Here is an 18,120-nt window from a genome sequence, read left to right as displayed (position 1 = left end):
CCACCCAAACTACAATTTGCATACCAAGTTTCAAGTTGATGTCATTAACCGTTGAAGAGTTCAGTCCTGTGGAGACGATCCTGGCTGAACTACCAGATTATTGTATTGTCACGCAATTTACATAAGTATACCAAATTTCAAGTCAATCTAACCACTGTAAGTCGGTCGATTTAACTGCAAGATTTGATTATGATTACCATCAGACAGACAGACAACGGGACAGGTAAAACTTTATAAATAAAAGCTTGTAATAATAAATAAAAATAAGTAAGAAGGGTACTTAAGTAGGTAAATTATCAGGTAGGTAGTAATTATTATGTATGTATATTATATTAGTATGTTCATTTATGTATGTAATTGTATGTTTCTATTTACATTTATGTATGTGTATAAACCTCCTCCTTTTTTTGAAGTCGGTTAAACTCTTTATTGTACAAAAAAAGTAAACAAGCACAATTGTCAACATTGAGATACCTATATACAAAGGCGAACTTATCCTTTAAGGGATCTCTACCAGTCAACCTTTGAGTGGATGAGAGGAGCATTGGGGACAGACAAAAAATGAGTTTAAAAATTAAAATAGATAGTGGAAGCTATATACAATGCTTTAAACAATATAATATATTATTTATAGCACTGTATTGTAAGGTTGTGTTAAAGTGGTGTATTAATATAACAATATAATCATCATCATCCGAGCCTATATACGTCCCTCTACTGGGCACAAATCTCTAATCAGCTACTCGGGCCTTGGGGCTTGGGCCATAGATTCCCCACGCGGGCCCAGTGCGGATTGGCAACTGCACACATACCATTAAATTGCTTGGCAGGTGTGTACAGGTTTCCTCATGATGTTTTTTTCACCGTAAAGCTTGTGGTAATTTTAGAATGAAAATTTTGCACATGAATTTCGAAAGACAGAAGTGCGAGTCGTGGTTTGAGTTTGAACCCATGATCCTCTGCTTGAGAGGCAATAGGTCAAACCACTAAGCCACCATGGCTTTAATATATTAATATAATTTGAATATGCAATTAAGAATTCAACACAATTTTACATGCAAACTTAAAGTTTTTACTGCAATTAAATGTTGTGATGAAGATCTTAAAATATGAAGGTTTAACATTTACCCTGTTAGGGCACAGCAATATACAAATAGGTAATTTTAATTATAATCTATCAAACCCACCAACATAAAATAAATTACTTACCGCGCTCTGAGTTTCTAACACCAGCACTGTTTCTTGACTCGGGGGAGTATTTTCTTTTTGTGTCACTAGTATACACTCTTTAGGTTTTGGGTCACTGGGGCCAGGGCCAGAGTAGTCTAACTCTATATTGATAAATCAAAGGCCTAGAAATGAAAGAAGACAACAAATAATCATTTAGGTATGATCTTACAGATTAGTACCTAAGTATGTAATTTCTTTGGGTGTGGAATGGTGGTGTATTTGGATAATGACAATGAACCCGTACAGGGTTCGAAACGCGTATGCGATTACTATGTGGTGGTGATAGCGAGTTTGTGTGTCATATAATATGTGGATTTATGTGGCGAGGAGGCGGTGTTACATGAAGAAAAATAAGTAATGTGTGTCACATAGTTTACCATTTTCTGCGGAGTAGCAAGGTAAAAGGTGGAAGTTCATTGATATGGGCCTCCACAAAGTAACGCTTGATTCAATCAATCATTTAGGTACCATATGTACTATTATTATTATGTATTAATTTTAATTTAATTAATTTAATAAAGGTAGGTAGGTACCATCCATTCCTTGATTGATTTTAGCTTCAAATGCGGAATAGCTAACTGTAGCCTAGATATAATGCATTCAATTTGGTGTTACTGTAATAAATAGCATTGCTGTTTTTTTTCCTGCTGTTTGTTTAGGTGAAATATTTTAGATAATAAAAAAAGATATTCCCTTATATACCCACCTTAGTACAAAATATGAATATAGGTGTCTACAGTAATTTCTCATTCAATTTAGGTACACTCAGCGGCAAAAAAGTTAGCCCAGTCCCAAAATATATGAAAACAAACAAAATTTGGGTAATTTTTTTGCTACTGAGTATATTATATCAAGCAAGCCATAAATAAGTACTTAAGCAATATCAAGAACTTACTGAAAATGATACATTGTTTAAGACCGCTGGCAAAAATTCATTTTTCCAGGTATCCCAGCACCTTGTGAATAGGACCCGTGGTCCTGCCTGGGGAATCAAATCTTTGACATCACCCGGGGTCAAGGCTGATAATGCCTGTATAGTAATCCGCTGTTCTAAAAGTGAATGATTTTTTTCTATCAAACAATGTATAAGAATAGGTACATAATATATACATAATGCGTTTTTTAAAACATAACATTTATAAAGTGGAGTGGAAAAAGGGAAGAAAGACCTTTGCCCAGCAGTGGGACAGTGAAGGGCTAGTATAAATATTATTATTTTCAATGCATCTAGGCCCTAGACTAGGGCCTAGATGCGTTGAATCCGCGCTTTCGTATCAAGGAAGGTACGTTAGGCCGATGGTCCTTGCTATTAAGGTGATTTTCCACCGGCGAGGCGAGACGAGAACTGAAATTTGTATGACGGCGCCCGCGGCGACTCGCGGCGGGTGCCCGAAAAGCCATAGAAATTTCAATTCACGTCTCGCCTCGCCGGTGGAAAATCACCATTAATGATTATTAGCAGTTGTGAAGTCATGTTAGAGGCGATCAGAAAGGTTTCCTATACTTCATACGACATAGGGAGAGTAAAATAAACGAACAATAATTTCAAAGGAATGAAATGTACCTAAACCTACCAACTCTTGAGAGTTTGGTCCTGGTTTGGTAAACTTTAATGAATAATATTTAGACACAGAGTGATTACTATTAAAGTAAATAAACAGCGTTTAGGTACTTACCGGTAAATACAGGAATCAGTTCAGGAAGCTCCCACGTTTGTAGGAGCTCAGCTACTTCATCCATGTTTTTTGGTACAGTTATGTACCTAATGGGAAAATACCAGTAAGAAATACTAAATACAAGGGATTGTGACGTTACTTTAAGCCATTTCACAGTGAGTAAGTCAAAGTTAGACGACTTCCACATATGTAAATTTAACAAACCTACTATGAATGCAACACGTGTTAAGGATTTGTTTTCTGCGTTAGACCTAAGTAGTTTAAATGATGAGGAACAAAAGTCAATAGAAAATATATGCGCGAAATATCCCGACGTATTTTTCCTGCCCGGCGACAAATTAACCACAACAACATTATACGAACATTCAATTGAATTAAAACATGATAGTACTCATACATATGTTAAACCATACAGATTACCCTACACTCAGAAAACAGAAATTAATAAACAAATTCAAAACATGCTCGATGACGAAATAATAGAGGAAGCTCGCAGTTCTTGGTCTAGCCCTCTATTATTGGTACCGAAAAAAAGTAATGATACAAAACAAAAAAAATGGCGTGTAGTCATTGACTATAGGAAATTAAATAATCAGATAAAGGATGATAAGTTTCCCTTACCCAATATTACCACATTTATATCAAGGTATTGAGAAAAATAGTATTGGATAGTAAAAATCAATCTTTAGCGGGTTAAATGAAAAATGTCTGTAGTCTATTTTTCACACTTGGATTTTATATCTGAAGGTTTGGATTCTTTAGCGGGTGCAGTCTATTTTTCACACTTGGATTTATATCAAGGTCCAGCCAGACCCTACACCGCTTTCACTACTAGTAAAAATCAATATCAAATGACACGCTTGCCAATGGGCCTAAAAACTAGTCCCAATGCATTCTCAAGAATGATGAAAATAGCCATGTCTGGACTTAACTATGAAAAATGTCTCGTATATCAGGACGACTTGGTTGTATTCGGAAGAAGCGTCACATAATCAAATTTGCTAGACATTTTCAGTAGACTACGAAAAATCAATTTAAAATTAAATCCTACAAAATGTAAATTTCTACAGAAACAAATATTATATCTGGGTCATGTAGTGTCTGAAAAGGGAATCTTACCCGATCCGGAAAAAAACCAAAACTCTTGAAAATTATCCACGACCACGGAACGCCGACGAAGTCAAACGATTCGTCGCTTTCGCCGGTTATTATCGTAAATTTATTACACGTTCGCAGAAATAGCATACCTATCCTCTCAATAAACTAAGTTGCAAAAATACACAATTATATGGACAGAAGACTGCGAAAAGTCATTTAATTCATTAAAATCCGCATTAACGAAGCCTCCAGTACTTCAGTATCCCGACTTTTCTGAGAACAACCAATTCTTATTGCAAACAGATGCGTCAGGAATAGCTATAGGCTCAGTGTTATGCAACAAGGAGGCCGACCAGTGGGCTTACGCCAGTCGAAGTTTAAATAAGGCAGAAATGAATTATCCTACTATTGAAAAGGAACTCTTAGCAATAGTATGGAGTGTTAAATATTTTCGACCTTATTTATACCGGCAGACAGTTTAAGATACAGACCGACCACCGACCGTTTATTTATTTGGCATGAGAGACCCAACTAGTAGGTTACTAAAATTTCGATTGCAGTTAGAGAAATATAATTTTAACAGTAGAATATTTAAAAGGAATTCAAATTCAGCGCGGATGCATTAAGTCGTATAACCATATCATCAAATGATTTAAAGTGTATGAATGAGCAAGTAATTAATGTAGTAACCCGAGCACAGAAACGTAAACAAGAGCTCGTTCACAATAGAGACAGTACGAATTCTTCGGAGATTAATTATAAGAATAAGAATAAGAAACGTTTATTGTTCAAAACCGTGCACAAATTATGTTAACATTTATGCATGAGAAGTTTCAACAGTTTGCCCATTTCGGACGTACAATTTATTACTTTAATATAATCATAATTTATTATTTATTATTTTTACATGAATTCTAATATTTTTTCAAAAAGTATTCATTTAGATCATAAAAACACTCGCACACTAAAAATTGTTTAAGTTTATTTTTTTTAAATATTCAGGTAAGTGATTATAAACTTTTATTCCATTTACATAAGTGCTCTTTTTGAGTATATAGCTAGAGGGTCGGACAGTGCATATGTCATAACTTATATTGAGATCGTATATTTGTCTTTGAATCACTTTTTTGGGAAATGATCTTTATTTTCTTTAACAAATATGCAAATTTCCAAAATATATATGCATGTCAGAGTTAATATTCTATTATTGATAAAAATGTTTCTTAGAGAGTCCATATTTTGAAGATTATATATTATACGTAAACATTTCTTTTGCAGAATAAAAGTAGATTGAACATTTACTGAGTTACCCCAAAATATTATGCCATATGTTAGGAGAGGATAAACATTACCATAGTATGCCCTTTTTGCAATCTCTATTGAAGTTATATTGGACAATATTGAAATCGCATAACAAGTTTTTGACAGTTTTTTATTAATTTTCTGAATGTGCGACTTCCAGTTAAGGTTGCTGTCTATTGTGACTCCTAAAAAATTTGTGCTACTTATTTGTTCAATTTTTTCATTGTCAATTACCAAATTAATATTTTGTGGTACCTGTCTATAGTTCACAAACTCTAATGTTTTTGTTTTATCCAAGTTTACCTTCAAGTTTACAGATGATAACCAATTAATTATGATTTTTAACGTTTTATATACTTCATCAATAATAGAACCATTTTGTTTGTCATTAGATATAAATATTGTAGCATCATCGGCGAACATAAGACACATGTGATCAAGTACCAGAGGGAACCCGTTGACATAAACTAAGAACAACAGCGGCCCTAGGACGCTGCCTTGGGGTACGCCTTGCACAATTTTTCCATAGCTTGACTGTACCTTTGTGATTGTTTTTGTTGTTTTATCATACGAATCTAATATCGTAGCTTGTGATCTATTTGAAAGATAGCTTTTCACTAGTTCTGAAGCCGTTCCGCGAATACCGACGTGACACTAATTCAAGGCCTGATCAACCAAGAATTGTGGATATAATTAAAAAACCAGAGAATTCCACTGAATTTGTATTAAATCGTGTAAAGAATATAAAAAAATATTAAAAGACTATTTCATAGCAGAATCTTCTAAATATTTCGTTTATGTGCCCAGTAAGTCGATGCTATGTTTAAATCCATTATCTTCATCGCTAATGACGCGAGACGGATTAGTGAAAGACTTGGATTTGATATGTAAAAGGTTGAATATTAATGAGATATACATAATTAAAAGCGATATATATAAAGTGTCGTCGACACGACAGCTTCGGGATCTCGTTTATCAAATGAAACGCAAGGTCGCTGTTAGTGGACTGTATTTTTCGCTTCGATTGCAGCAGTAGATCGAAAATCCGGTGTCGAAAGCCAAGTCGTCGTTTGCGCAGGTACGGTGTCCAATAAGATTGCCAAAAGTCGCAGGTTCGTGAGGGGTTCGGGGTCCGGGGTAGTAGCTGGTCGTTTGGCTCGCTTGGATCTTTTCGTTTTGAATTAGCTCGCGGATGACTGGTCGATGACTGGTGTCGCTACGTTCGAGCTATCTTCTCACTGGCCCTTGTAGGGCCCGTGGGGATACCGTTCGGGGCTTCGGCCCCTTTCGGCTGCTGCAGTCGCTGACCACTACTATGGCCAGGTCGATGTGGCGCAGGCCTGCCGGGCCAGCTGGCGGCGCTGGGTTCGTCCGTGTGGCGCGGCGAGATCGAGCCCGCCGGGGAGGTCCCTCGGGCGATCGTCAGCCGCAGCCTGGGAGGTCCAGTCTTGGTATTGGCGCTCAGTCGGCACACGCTAGCAGGTCCGCAATGTGCCGCATCACAATTGGGACTGGGTCCAGTCCCTCCTGCAATGCTTTAAGGAGTTCCTGTAGGATGTTTACCAAATCCTGGACTCTCCCCACTCTGTCTCCGCTGTGCGTCTGGGCGGGCTCCTGCCACGCCCCCTGTCGGGGGGCGGCCGTCGCACCCGATTCCGGCGGATCGCGAGGGGGGGGCGGCTGGCGAGTGTGGGCGCTGGGGGAGGGCTCGCGCGGCTTACCGCGTTTCCGCCCGCCGCGCTTGCGCCTACGACCGAGGTTTGGGCGTCGGCCATCGTTGGCATCTGCCATCAACGAGTTGGCCGCGTTCCCCGACTCGACGTCGTTCCGGTCGATCCATGCTGCCCGTGCATGATAGCTGGTTGCAGCTTTCCTGCTCCGGGCCACCTTCTTGAAATATGGGCAGGTCGTGCTGTTGGCGGTGTGTTGTCCGCTGCAGTTAGCACAGGTAGGGGGGGCTTCTCTCGGCCGCGTGCAGTCCCTGGCGGCGTGCTCGGCACCGCAGCGGACGCAGGCTTGCTTGTGGAAGCAGTTGACGGAGGCGTGACCGTATTGTTGACATCTGTGGCATTGTGGCGGTCCAGCTTTTCCGCGCCAGGGCTCCACCTTGACTCCATCCATACACAGTATCTCTGTGACACTGTATATGGCCGGTATGGTCTCGGCGGTGCGCTCCAGCTGTACGTGAAATATACAGCCAGGGCGCTCTCCACGTGCGCGGATCTGCCTTGCGTAGGTCGGCTTGTACCCTTTCGCACTCAGGTCTTCCATTATTTCGGCCGGATTGGTGTTCGCCGGCAGCCCAATGATGGCGACCTTCAGCGGGATGTCCTTTGGCAGGCTGTAGCAGTGGAAGACGAGTGCTCCGGCGGTGTGCTGCTCCTCTAGGTACCTTTGTACCGCCCGGTACTCGTCTTCTGTCTTCGGGGTGAAGACGATCCCCTTTCCCTTCGGGCGGGCGCTCGGCACGTGACCTAACCTCTGCCGCAGTTTGCGGAAGTGGGCCGGCCAGTCCGAGAGTTCCTTCACCTCTAGGGGGGGGTACCGTCTGCCTGGTGGTTGCGTTGCGGCGGTGGTGGCGGCAGCTGTCGGCTGGGTGTTCTGCTGCGTCGGCTTGGGCGCACGCGGTGGCGCGGTGGTAGGCGGCGGCGCAGGGGCTCCCTGGGGCGGCAAGTTTTGGCGCGGCGCAGGCGCAGGTGCGCGCGGGGGCGCGGCGGCCCGCGGCGGCGCAGTCGTACGCTGCGGTGCTGGTGGCCGCATCGGCGCGGTGTTTCGCGGCGGCTCGGCGGCGCGCGAGGACGCGGCGTCACGCGGCGGTGCGGCGACCCGCAACGGTGCGGCCGGCTGCGACGGTGCCGGCGGCCGCGGTGGCGCGGCGGCGCCCGGCGACGGGGCGGCGGTGGCGTGCGCAGAGGCGCAAACGCGGCGGTGCGCGGCGACAACGAAGTGCGCAGAGGCGCAAACGCGGCGGCGCGCGGCGGCGAGGGCGTACGCAGCAGCTCAGGCGCGGCTTGCGGTCCGGTGATGGCGGGCGGCGATGATAGGGTCCGGCGCAGGTGCCTGCGCGGACTCCTTTTCGCAGCTGCATGTGGTGTGGGCGGGGCAAGGGGCGGGGACGTCGCCGCCGACGTATCCATTTCGATGACGTCCTGGAAGTCCGGCAGCGGTGGCCACGCCCCCTCTCCACCCCCACTTGTGGGCGTTCGCGAGCTCGAGCCCGGTGACGTGGCTCGGAGTGGCTTCAGGCGGATCGTCGTGAACTCGCTCGAGTCGATCAAACCCAGAGCGGTGGCACGGAGCGCGGAGCTGGTGAAGATTCTCGTGCGCTGCTTGCGACGCTTGATGCCCGAGTCGAGGTTGAGGCGTCTCTGCGGCATCTTGCGGAGGGTGGCACGGTCAAGGGCACAGGCCTATCTACCCTCCACTTTCGCCTGACGCGAAAGCGGAGGAGACAGGCGTCTCTGTATTAGGGAGTCGTTGCCCTAATTGTGTTACGCGACCATTTGCACGCGCCGCCTATTTTCCGCGTCCCGTGTCCTCGCCCGGTGAGACCCGCTTGTGGGAGGCCGGGTTTGGTCACGTTTCGCGGTTGTAGACGGCGTGGCGGAATCGGGTGATGGTCCGAGCGAGGTGGGTAGGGTTGCAGACGTGAGGTGATCTCTGATCTCTGATCTCTGATCTGATGGTGTCGCTAGGAGGGAAGACGTCGTATTTATAACCGCGCGGCGGGACGACGGCTTCCCTCCGATTGGCGATAATTCAGGCGGTCCGATTGGTCGCTGGGTTTCAGAAACCGCACTGAATTATCGCCAATTTCGCTATGATATTACGGATTTTTGATCGCTGCTGTATTTACTAATTAACTTAATATATACAAATTGACTTATTCTAATTGGAATCGTTGTGCCCTAGCCCATTCATGTCGCAGATATCGCTTTTATTAATCGGTATGGGCTAGGGTCGCAAATAACTACTAAAAATCAACTTTATTTACAAAACTTAACCTAATTAAACCTAATTAGAACTATATTTAAACCTAATTTAAAACTCTATTTACATGTCACTCTTATACTACGTATCGACGCGTGGCTATCCGCAACATACAGCTTAGCTAAGAGACATTCTTTATTCGATTTACTTACTGCATATAATTATAAGTGCCAACTTTAAGTATCTTGCTTTAGTAGTTTTACCTCCACAGTCACCCCCGCCATGCCCAGTATCTCCGTGATACTGTAGACTGCTGGTGTGGTCTCCGGCGTACGGGTAATCTGCGCGTAGAAGATGCACCCTGGGCGCTCTCCTGCAGGTATCGCTGTATGATCCTGTAGTCTTCCTCGCTTTGAGGCGTAAAGACCACGCCGTTTCCCCTCGGGCGAGCCGATACCGGGTGGCCCAGTTTCTCCCGCAGCTTGCGGAAGTGTTTGGGCCAGTCCGGCAGCTCGTCCAAAATGAAGGGCGGGTACTTTTTCCCTGGTTTCGGTGGGGCCGTGGCAGTTCCGGTGCTGGTACTTGCCTTGCCTTGTGAGAGGTAATTACTTACCCAGTTTTTATTTCTACGTTCCGCGACCAGGCGTCACGCGCCGCCCTTTTCCCGCGTCTCGTGTCCTTGCCCTGGTGAGACCCGCTGGTGGGAGGCCAGACCCGGACACAATTCGCGGTATTGGACGGCGCGGCTGTAGCAGTGATGATGGTCCGGGCGGTGTGGGTAGTTGGGCGATTCAAAAATTCAAACTACCCACCGTAGATGCTAATCCTGGTGTCGCTAGGAGGGAAGCCGTCGTATTTATACCCGCGCGGCGGGACGACGGCTTCCCTCCGATTGGCGATAATTCAGGCGGTCCGATTGGTCGCTGGGTTTCAGAAACCGCACTGAATTATCGCCAATTTCGCTATGATACTACGGATTTTTGATCGCTGCTGTATTTACTAATTTACTTAATATATACAAATTGACCTATTCTAATTGGAATCGTTGTGCCCTAGCCCATTCTTGTCGCAGATATCGCTTTTATTAATCGGTATGGGCTAGGGTCGCAAATAACTACTAAAAATCAACTTTATTTACAAAACTTAACCTAATTAAACCTAATTAGAAACTCTATTTACATGTCACTCTTATAGTAACTGTCGACGCGTGGCTATCCGCAACAGGCACTTCACTCACACCATTGAATTACGTCGCCATCACTTTAATCAATTGAAATAAAAGCTGGGCAAGTGTCATTCTTAGTGGTAAAATATCTCTCGAGTTTCATTCACCGATTAGTATTCCAAGACTAAGTTAATATTCCGTACTGTCACCGGCACCGGCCAGTCTCAAGGCAAGTGGGTCCATCGCCCACACTTTGCGCGGGCGCAGCATGGCAGCGTTAAGTGCTGTAAATATTTAGCATTTGTATCCTACTTATTATACTTACAACAACACTAACAAACAAACAGACTTACAAACTTTCGCAATTATAAGAATAGTAGGATTAGCTAATAAATGAATGGCGCTTCGGCGGAATTTACGGCTGTTGTAGAAACTAAAATTAAATCACGTAGTACCAGGGTGGAATCTTGTGTTACTAATGTCATTTTGACATCCCATTACATTTGCCAAAGAAATCGTGGCAAAATTGAGAGTCCCGTTTGCGATCCTTAATTGTAAGCCATAATGTAATGTTTGTCATAATGATCATTTGCCATAATTCTTTTTTCTCTAAAGTCATAACTTTTAGGAACTTTAAAATTGTAATTCTGTAGAATTCTATAGATTACTTTAGGTTTATTTTATAACAATCAGGTATTATTTATACTTTTAATGAAAAAAGAGTCATGGAAAATGATCATAGCAAACATTACATCATGCATTTTAATATGAATGGATTCCAATATAGATCCGAAATTGATTATGAAAAGGTTCCATCCTGGTAGGTGATACAGTTTCCTACAAGCACGCCACCGCGAAATGACATGTCATTACGCATCATTGCGTGTCAGTTACACACGGCTGTCACTCGCCATACCGTGTGAAATGATGACGTCACAGTTGACATTGTTGGCAACCCCAACAATATTTTTGTATGTTGGCAGAACGGCCATCTTTTTTCCTTCTTCGAATAAACGCAGTGAGTGACATTGGTGCATTTTTATAAAAGTACAAATCCTTCAGAAATAAGATATTATACCAGCCTCTACCAAAGCTAAATCGAACATGGTCCTTCAAACCTACAAAAATAAGATTCTGAAGTGATTCGAAAGCATCTATTCACCAAGCCCCGCGTGCAGTATAGTGTGCCGTTACAATACAAACGCCAAACGCCACGCCACGCCGCGTCGAGCCGAGCACTTGCGTTACATCCATCCAGCCCCGAGGGCAAGTAAAACGTGCTGGTTTTATTGGAAAAACCATTACTTACATCGCGTGTGAAATAGCGCCGTTTTCCATTCAGAAACACGCCACGCCACGCCGCGTCGAGCAAAATTACGTTCCAGCCCCGCGTGCAAGTACAAAGCGCTGGTTTCCATTCAGAAGCAAGAAACAGGCCACGCCGCGTCGAGCTAATTACATTCCAGCCCCGCGTGCAAGTACAAAGCCCTGTTTTCCATTCAAATAAAATAATAATCACGCCACGCCGCGTCGAGCAAATTACGTTCCAGCCCCGCGTGCAAGTACTTAAGACGTGCTATTTTCACAACAAACACGCTACGCCGCGTCGAGCATTCCAAGTTCCCAAAGTGATTGCAAAAAACACGTGTGCAGTATATACCGTGAGTTGTTTTCAGAGAAAAGCCACACAAACGTGTGTACAGTACAGTGCGTGTCGTGTGCTGTTTTCGTGAAGAGAAAATAGAAGAAAGGCACACCACGCCGTGTCAATCGTTCATATTAATTGCAACCAAACAAAGCCGCGTGCAGTACTATCTACGAAAGGCTCATTCTACCTTTAACCCTACCTACGTGCTCGTGCAGTTACTGTCTCTAGAAAAAGCTTTAATCAAACGCCGCGTCGAGTGTCCAGCGTGCGCGTGCAGTTCAGAAGCAGGCAGCGAATTTTCCCTCCGCGACACACTGAAGTCATGCAGTCGACAGAAGATCCTGAAGCAAGAAAGGCCGACCTGGTTGCGAAGCGCGGTTATATAAAGGCTTCGCTCACGAAATTGATCAAGAGTCTACAAGAGTCGACATCGGGGCTCAGCCGCCAAAACCTTCTTGTGAAGCAGGAGCGGCTGACATCCTTGTTCAGCAAGTACGAGGAGCTCTGCATGGAGATTTTAGACGAGGACGGCGACGAGTACGAAGAGGCCTACATGCGAGCGCTAGTGATGTTGCGGGAACTGACAGTGCAGCCATCCGCTGCGCCTGCCGGCGCAGTCGCCACAGCTAGGGACACTCCTGCCTCGACTTCGAGTAAAAATGGTAAAACCAAGCTTCCTACCATAACCATTCCTACATTTACTGGGAAATGTCACGAGTATAAGACATTCATAGGTTTGTTTGAGTCTCTAATTCATAATGATTCATCTTTAGAAGACATTCAAAAGTTGTATTATCTCAGAAACTATCTCGCAGATGAGCCTTATGCTCTTATAAAAAATTTGCCTTTAGTAAGTGAAAGTTATAGTGAGTCACTTACTATATTAAAAGATAGGTATGACAATAAATTCAGAATAACTAATGAGCATATAAATAATTTGTTGGAATTGCAATGTATAACTAAATCTACTTCAACAAACATAAGAAATTTTGTGTGCAATGCAAAGCAAGAACTAGCTGCTATTAGGAATTTAAACCAATCTGTTGACACATGGGATCCTGTCCTCTTGTGTATTCTAACAAAAAAGCTTGATTCATACACCAATAAAGAGTACCAACTCAGTCGTCAAGATGACAAGGAACCCACGTTGAAGCAACTGTTCGATTTCCTAGACAAGCGGGCTCTAGCGCTAGAGAATGCAGAGCCTGCAGCCCGCGCGCCTATGCAGCAGCGTTTAGAACCAACTCATCGCTTCGAGCAGCAGCGCTTCGAGCAACAGAACAAAAAGAAAACTGCCCATCCTTCTGCCTCCAACATAGCAGCAAGCACCACTTCTTGCCTATTCTGTAAGTGTGAACACAAGCTTTTTAGTTGTCCAAAGTTCAAACTATTGCCTGCTGACGAACGTATAGCGTTCGCAGCCAACAACAATTTATGTAATATTTGTTTGAATAAACATAACCAAAAGTGTCGATATCACTTCAAGTGCATTATATGTAAAGGCAAGCACAACACTATGCTACATGCAGAAACTGCTGAGCCCCCTGTAACTATGATGTCTAAAGTTTCCTCCACACAGGTTCTCTTACCAACGGTTCGGGTCAAATTGGTCACTAACAATGGCACTGAAGTACTAGTCAAAGCACTGCTGGACAGTGGCTCGCAGACTTCTTTTGCTACAGCAGAACTAGTGAGGCTCCTTGATTTAAAACCAAAGACTGTGAATACAGGTATCATAGGTATAGGCAATGCACATAGCACAATGAATAAATGTGTCCAACTTGAAGTACACTCATTGGTGTCACAATACAAATTACCCATCACATGCTATGTTTTGGATCAAATAACTTCAAAACTCCCACAACAGCGCTTCAGCAGGGAGAATATTTCCATGCCGACTAACATCAAGCTTGCTGATGCAGACTTTGATGTGCCAAGCAATATACATATATTGATGGCTGCCGATGTGTTTTTCCAGGTGTTGCTGCCTCAGGCTGAAGGAGCCTCTCCTCAGCCAGCAGCAGCCAGCAGCCATCAACCAGCACAGCAGTCAGCAGAGCAACCAGCACATGCGAACAACCAAAGCTATGCTTTTGAACACCCGCTTTGGTTATGTAATAGCAGGTACTTTACCAAATCAGTGTCACTCACAACAAAATAATCAAATAACTTTATTTTGTCGACAATGTGACTCAGATATCAATGACACTGTTTCTAAATTCTGGAAAACCGAAAGTGTGCCTGAAATCTTCCCAGAAAAAAGTTCTGAATTTGATCAAAGTGAACAAATTTTTCAAGAGTCTGTGATCTTAAAGGATAAAAAATTTCAAGTAGCTCTGCCATTGAAAGTGCAATTAAGTCAGGTTAACGAAACAATAGGTGACTCATTTAACCAAGCTCTTCAAAGATTTTTGAATTTGGAAAAAAGATTTAAAAAGGAACCTCAACTATTTGAACAATACAAGGAGTTTATTCATCAGTATGTGGCACTAGGCCATGGTTCAGTCATAAACATCGATAAATATGACCTCACTAAAGACCCTGTTTTTTTCTTACCACACCATGCTGTGATAAGACTTGATAAAAAGACAACTAAGTGTAGAGTAGTATTTGATGCATCAATGCACACACGACTGAGACGCTCGCTTAATGACATTTTATTAAATGGTAGTGTTACACAAAAAGAACTACTCGACATACTTTTGCAATTCCGTATAGGCAGCTATGTCTTCAGTACGGACTTGAAAAATATGTTTCGCTCGATCAATCTTGATCCCAAATTCAGATCTTTACAGCTCATACTCTGGAGAGACACTCCCGATGAAAGTATCAAGTGTATAGAATTAAATACAGTAACATATGGAATGAGATGTTCCACATTCTTGGCAACTCGATGCCTTATAGAGCTTGCAAATAGATATCAAGTTGAGTTTCCTGCGGCAGCAACAATCCTCCGCAATCAATCATACTGTGATGACATTTTAGTCTCGAGCAATTCATTAGAATCATTGTATGACATGAAAAACCAACTCATTAAAATTCTCGAGCTGGGGGGTTTGAGGCACACAAATGGTCCTCTAATTGCCCACAATTACTGCAGGATATACCACTTGACAAACAACATTTTGATGAAGTTGACTTACAAAAGCAAAACTACTGTCTCAAAACTTTAGGTGTGTCTTACAACACCAAGACAGATACTATCAACATAACCAGCCCAAGTTCAACAGATAGCGTCCCCAAAACAAAACGCGAGATACTGAGTCACATTGCCAAGTTCTATGACCCATTAGGACTGGTCGGACCCATCATTGTGTCAGCCAAGCTGATCATACAAAGGCTATGGTCTACCAAAATGGGATGGGATTCTTGCTTAAATGATGAATTAAAAGGGCTCTGGTTCGAATTTTACAAAAGCTTAGCTGTAATGAAACCTATTCAAATTCAAAGAAATGTTGTGACTGACACTGAGCTTACTAAATCTGTCCAATTAGTAGGTTTTGCGGATGCGGCCAGTTCTGCTGCGTACGGGTGTTGCGTGTATTTGCGAGTCGTTGACAAAACAGGTACAGTAAAACAATCTCTACTCTGTTCAAAATCTAGAGTCAACCCACTGCATCAAAAGCTTACCGTGCCCAGATTAGAACTCAATGCCGCCTTACTCTTGGCTAAGTTAGTCGCAAAGGTGCACTCTACTATGAGCCTCAAGTTAAACATCAATGATATTTTATTCTCAGACTCTCAAATAGTTCTGGCTTGGCTAAGGACTGACATAACTAAACTCAACATTTATGTTGCGAACAGAGTAAAGGTTGTTTTACAACATACTGAACAATTTAGTTGGTCGTACGTCAATACGAGCGACAACCCTGCCGACTGCCTCAGCAGGGGCGTTCAGCCGCATGAGCTCGAAGAGCACCCGCTATGGTGGACTGGCCCAGCTTTTTGCTTGACAGCTCATATCAGCTGCCTCGAGGTAACGAATTTGATGTACCTACTGATTTACCAGAATTAAAAGCTGGCTGCGATGGCTCTGAGTTCTCTGGCGCTACAGTGTGCTCTGGTTTTCAAGCGAATTCTTCACTATGCTTAGATTTTCTCGATAAATATTCTGATATTAACAAAATGCAACGTGTTCTTGCTTATGTATTGCGTTTTTGCAGCAATTTGAAATCTAACAAAAATAAGGCCAATTTTTGCTTACTGAAGAGTTGAACAATGCATTGTTATTGATTGTAAAGCATGAGCAACAAAAATACTTTGATGCTGAAATTAAATTGTTAACACAAAATAAACCCTTAAAGGGTAGCTTAACCAATGTAAATCCGTTTGTTGATGACAAAGGGCTCATAAGAGTGGGAGGACGACTGGACTGCGCGACGATACCTTATTCGCAAAAGCACCCAGTAGTGCTGCCTAACCAATCACGTGTTACCAAATTAATAATAAACAATGAACATATTCGAAATTTACATGCAGGCCCAAAAATTACTTTGTCATCAATAAACCAAAAATTTTGGATCATAAATGGCTTAAGTGAGGTTAAGAAAACAACTTTTAAATGTCTCACCTGTTTCAGACTAAAGGCAAAGGTAGCCGAGCAGCTAATGGGTTCTTGCCCCATGATCGTGTAAACGCGTGCAGAGTTTTTCAAAAGGTTGGTGTGGATTTCGCTGGGCCCATCTCCGTCAAGCAGTCGAGGGTTAGGCGCGCCGTGGTCTCTAAGGCATACATCTGTGTGTTTGTTTGCTTCGCAACCAAGGCAGTTCATCTAGAACTGACCTCTGACCTAACAACACCGGCTTTTTTAGCTGCCTTAAAAAGATTTTCTGCACGGAGGGGCTTGCCTAGCGACATCTACAGCGACAATGCCTCAACATTTAAAGGTGCAAGGAACCAACTAGCTGAAATTTATAAACTGTTTGGTCTCATGACAGCACCAACAGCAGGTGCAGGCTTATGCAGCTCAACAGGGCATCAGGTTTCATTTTTATACCCAGTTATTCTCCAGTATTTGCGGGGCTGTGGGAGGCCTGTGTCAAGCATACTAAATATTATCTTAAACGTGTCATGTTAAAAGCCTTGCTTACCTATGAAGAGCTGTGTACAGTACTTGCCCAGGTCGAAGCTGTCATAAATAGTAGGCCATTGACTCCTATGTCCACAGATATAAATGATTACACTTACCTCACGCCGGCCATTTCTTAATAGGCACCGCTTTAAACGCCTACCCTGAAAAGGATGTAACTGATGTACCTATTAATAGACTAAAATTCTGGAATATTTGTTGCAATATGTACCAGCAATTCTGGAAAGTTTGGCATAAAACCTATTTAAACATGTTACAAACTCGACCTAAATGGAAAACTGCTAAACCTAATGTTAAGATAGGTGCTTTAGTAATTTTAATTGAAAATGACTCGAAACCTTTGCATTGGCCCATGGCCAGAGTCACGAATGTGTTCCCAGGCATTGACGGTAAAGTAAGAGCTGTAGAGGTGTCTTTGCCTAATGGCAAGAGCCATAGACGATCTGTCACTAAAATTTGTCTACTTCCTATTGATACTGAATAGTTTAGTTTATAGAGTAAACCATTTTGATTGCTATATTGTTGCAAACATAGCATAATATACTATTAAGTTAAATTAGAATAAATTGTTGTGTTGTATAATCTTGATGACATAGCAAGTATAACTTGGCGAATAAATTCATGTATAATTAATAATTATTTCAGTCTAGTGTCAAGTTGTCAATCAAGGATTGTAGGTCTTAATGACAAGATTGTCATATTTAAGTTTATTTTTATTTTACGACATGAATGTCATTTGTTTTTAGTTCTTTTTTTGCTATAATACAGTCAAATTAACGTTTGTCATTTGTCGGCGGCAGCATGTTGGCAACCCAACAATATTTTTGTATGTTGGCACAACGGCCATCTTTTTTTCCTTCCTTCGAATAAACGCAGTGAGTGACATTGGTGCATTTTTATAAAAGTACAAATCCTTCAGAAATAAGATATTATACCAGCCTCTACCAAAGCTAAATCGAACAGACATGACTAATATATTATG

The 18,120-nt window shown here is 42.7% G+C and overlaps 1 long non-coding RNA gene across 1 annotated transcript; it reads right to left on the bottom strand.

The window, feature by feature from the left end:
- Positions 1–1,220: 1,220 nt before the first annotated feature.
- LOC141443898 (uncharacterized) lies at positions 1,221–2,992 on the bottom strand. The gene is made up of 3 exons (XR_012453090.1): positions 2,907–2,992; positions 2,126–2,280; positions 1,221–1,352 (listed from the first exon to the last, which is right to left on the bottom strand). It is a non-coding gene; the product is annotated as an uncharacterized lncRNA (long non-coding RNA).
- Between the last annotated feature and the right edge of the window lie 15,128 nt (positions 2,993–18,120).

Source organism: Choristoneura fumiferana, chromosome 28 (genome assembly GCF_025370935.1).
Source record: "Choristoneura fumiferana chromosome 28, NRCan_CFum_1, whole genome shotgun sequence".
NCBI classification, from domain to species: Eukaryota; Metazoa; Arthropoda; class Insecta; order Lepidoptera; family Tortricidae; genus Choristoneura; species Choristoneura fumiferana.
The sequence above is the reverse complement of the archived record's forward strand: the minus strand, read 5'-3'. Positions and strand labels throughout refer to the sequence as shown.